This window comes from Schistocerca nitens, chromosome 1 (genome assembly GCF_023898315.1).
Source record: "Schistocerca nitens isolate TAMUIC-IGC-003100 chromosome 1, iqSchNite1.1, whole genome shotgun sequence".
Taxonomy (NCBI): Eukaryota; Metazoa; Arthropoda; class Insecta; order Orthoptera; family Acrididae; genus Schistocerca; species Schistocerca nitens.
This window is the reverse complement of record NC_064614.1, coordinates 1,100,823,317-1,100,826,768: the sequence shown is the minus strand read 5'-3', so window position 1 is coordinate 1,100,826,768 and position 3,452 is coordinate 1,100,823,317. Positions and strand designations below refer to the sequence as shown.

The window sequence follows — 3,452 nt, the reverse complement described above, 5'->3', positions numbered from 1 at the left end:
AGAGGCAGCAATTCAGTTCCAAGCACATTGAGAACCACATTGTCAATTACGATGTTAACAAACCATAAACACATATTTAGCTGACACGCAAAAGAAATCAGCAAATACGTGATAAGAGTTTATGGTGTACTGGAATCGAAATGGACATTGGCGAAGTAAAAGAGCTGTTGATAAAACAGTTTGGCATGATAGGTGAGTATACAAAACTTTGCATGACGACTCTAACACGTGGCTCACCATTATTTCCTTTCACTTTGCCTGTGCGTATGCAATGCGTTGGCGTCATCATTTCCTTTCGCTCTAGAATAAAATTTTCGCCCCCGGGTGGGCTCGAACCACCAACCTTTCGGTTAACAGCCGAACGCGCTAGCCGATTGCGCCACGGAGGCGACGGGCGTATGCATTACAACGCGCTTATCTAACCGTACTTCTGTCCTTAAGTACGACTCCAACTGTTCCAACAGTTACGTCACAACTCGACAAATTCTGCTCGATATGTGGATCCGCCCACGGTCTAGCGATGTGCGATGCCACTAAGACGCTATGATTTATTCCAGCAATAACAATTACAACAGCTCATCACGTTTGTTAGGCATTTAATTCTAATTTAATTTTCCTCTTTGTTTCATCTAAATATCGCCGTTTCTTTTCACACTGATTAAAGTCTGGTAACGTTTTTGCTTACTGTTGTAATTCACAGATCCTCGTAAAGAGAGCTGCACCTGGAAGTACCTGACGATTTGTTGCAAACCGGGTGCGTCGGTTGCACACCCTCAGCATGGCTAGCGTAGCTGCCTCTGGATCACGGGGTCCCGGGTTAGATTCCCGGCCGGGTTGGGGATTTTCTCTGTCCGGGGACTGGGTGTTTGTGTTGCCTTCATCATTTCGTCATTCTCATCATCTTCGTGACAGTGGCTAGATTGGACTGTGAAAAATGTGTACTGTGTAAAAATTGGGACTTCGTACGGGCGCTGATGACCGCGCAGTTGAGCGCCCCACAAACCAAATATCATCGTCACACCCTCAGTAATGCCAACGATTTCTTTTGCGCTAACTAAGAGTATTTTATATGCGAGGCCCCCGCAACTGCTTAAGCTCATGATGAATTGAAACACCACTGACAGCTGGGAAAACATGTCTTCAATTGACAGCACTACCGGTATAAGCGATTGGAGGCTTTCTCGGCGTATTCCAGTGTTCAGATCTTTTCGGGTGATCTGCTGAGTGGTGGCGTCATCTTGTCGAGACGTTTCGATGAGTTTCGCACTCATCACCTTCAAGCGAAGCCATCTCTTGAAGTTGATTTGTACGAAACCCATTGAAACGTTGCGACGAGACGACGCCACCTCTCCAGTGATCACCCGAGAACGATTAACCCTACCGGTTTCACGGCTGACAGCCACATCTTCATGTGTGACTTACGTATTTAAGAAATGTAACGTAATTATAAACTGTATTACAGTTTCGTGCTACTATATATGAGTATTTGGAGACTTATACTCGCAAGAATTATTGCATTAATCCGTGATAGGTGAACCTATTGTTATTAGTCAAGGTATTGCGATTCTGACAATATTGTCACTAATAAAAACGTTAGACGGACGATGGGTAACTGAGAAGGTGCTCCATGTTGCCGGATAGATCGACCCGATATACTGACCATTCATGCAATTCTAAGTATCTATAAGAAAAGAAAACAGTGCTGAAGGCTAAAACCAATTTCGTGTCTACTCTATCAAATACGACGATCGGCCATAAAAGATGCGCAGGGTAAACTGGTGAGTCCTTCAGAGAAAGATTCCAGGAACATCGTAATTTAACAAAGTCCAAATCTGCATTATACTCGCTCCTACGGGAAGAGGGACATAGTATCACAAGTCTTGTAATCCTTCATAGAGAAGAAAAGCCGCAGATTTTTAATCTAATGGAGAAAGTGAAAATTTTTAGGTACAAATGTAGTACACACAACGTGTTGAATAGTCAGACTTGAAGTATCTTCACATTTTGACAAACTTTGATTCCCTGTACAGTTAACTATAAACAAGAAAGAATTTTCAGTATCATGCTTGTAATATAAGGGAGTGAGCCAGCACACGTAGCCACGTCTACATTGCGACGCAGCGTCCATCTGATAGCTAATCGTATTATTTACATGGACAGCCAGTGTCTTCTGGTGCCCGGAGGAGGCAGGGCCTAGTTTTGCAGGCTGCACCTTACGTGATTAATTCAACGTATGTAAGAAAGTGGCGTGCCTAGTTTATTTTAGTTTTTACATATGGGAAAATAGGGAAACTATTTTCCCCGTTAACTATGTTATGAGCTATATTTTCGAAACTGGTTCTAGCCTTCAGCACTGTTTTCTTTTCTTACAGATACTTGCAGTTGCATGGATGGCAAATATATCGGTTCAATCTACCCGGCAACATACTTAGAGGATATTACATGGGCCACACTCTCAATTATCCATCGTTCGTCTATTTTTTTAATTAATGACAATGTTCTCAGAATGGCAATACTTTGACTAAGAACGAATTAATGTAATAATTTCAGGGAGCAGAAATCTTCAAATAATCATTTACTGTAGAAACAAATTGAAATACTGTATATACTTGTGTTTCAATTCTTATTTTGTAAGCCGTGAAACTGATGGTTTTGTCAATTAAAACCGTTTTACCTGTTGTTAGTTGCGTTTCCATTGTGAAACGCCTCTACAAGGAAGCACAACAAAGGCCTAGGCAAATGGTAGTTAAATATCATTCATTAATGCACACTTGAGTTACTGCGTATTAATATTACAAAATCCCAGGTAAATCAGCAAACTAAAAAGGGTGACCGCCAAAACCAAAGGATGTAATTACCAATTTTCAAATTAAGAGCACTTAAGGCAAAGATTTAGGTGTGATGAAATTTACCAAATACTCTTTACATCGATGAGCATTTGAGAGTAAAATTAGATAATGTTAACGGTATAAGCTTTAAATAACATCGATCCACTCTTAAAACCTTTTAGCAGTGCGTGAAATAATGTACAGAACCTCACAGTAGCACCCAACTGAACTTTAACTGGGCACATCCAATGGCATTTAAATCAGTTTAAAGAATGTTTTAAGAAAAGAAGACGTATACAACAAATGTAATAAGAAACTTGAAGGTGAAACTTTTTCGTGTACAAGAATTGTAATAAATTTGAAGGTAAAATTTTTATAGAATATTGGGAGCAACTTTTTGGTATTTCAAGAGGTTCGCATCGGTCAGCAGAACCCGTGGCATTCCACAAGAAAGCGGCCCAGAAGCCCAAATCAATTGGTTCAAAAATATACACAAGATTATTATTACAAACACAATAAAATTAAGACGCGCAATTGGTCGTGGCGACAAATGTCTGAGCCTCACACTCTGGGGTAGATTTAGAGATTTTCTGCACTCTTTCCTTTAGTACCACTGTGTTTTAC

At 40.6% G+C, this 3,452-nt stretch overlaps 1 non-coding gene across 1 annotated transcript; it reads right to left on the bottom strand.

Annotated features, from left to right (window-relative positions):
* Nucleotides 1–315: 315 nt before the first annotated feature.
* Nucleotides 316–389, bottom strand: Trnan-guu (transfer RNA asparagine (anticodon GUU)). Its single transcript has one exon. It is a non-coding gene; the product is annotated as a tRNA-Asn (tRNA).
* Between the last annotated feature and the right edge of the window lie 3,063 nt (nt 390–3,452).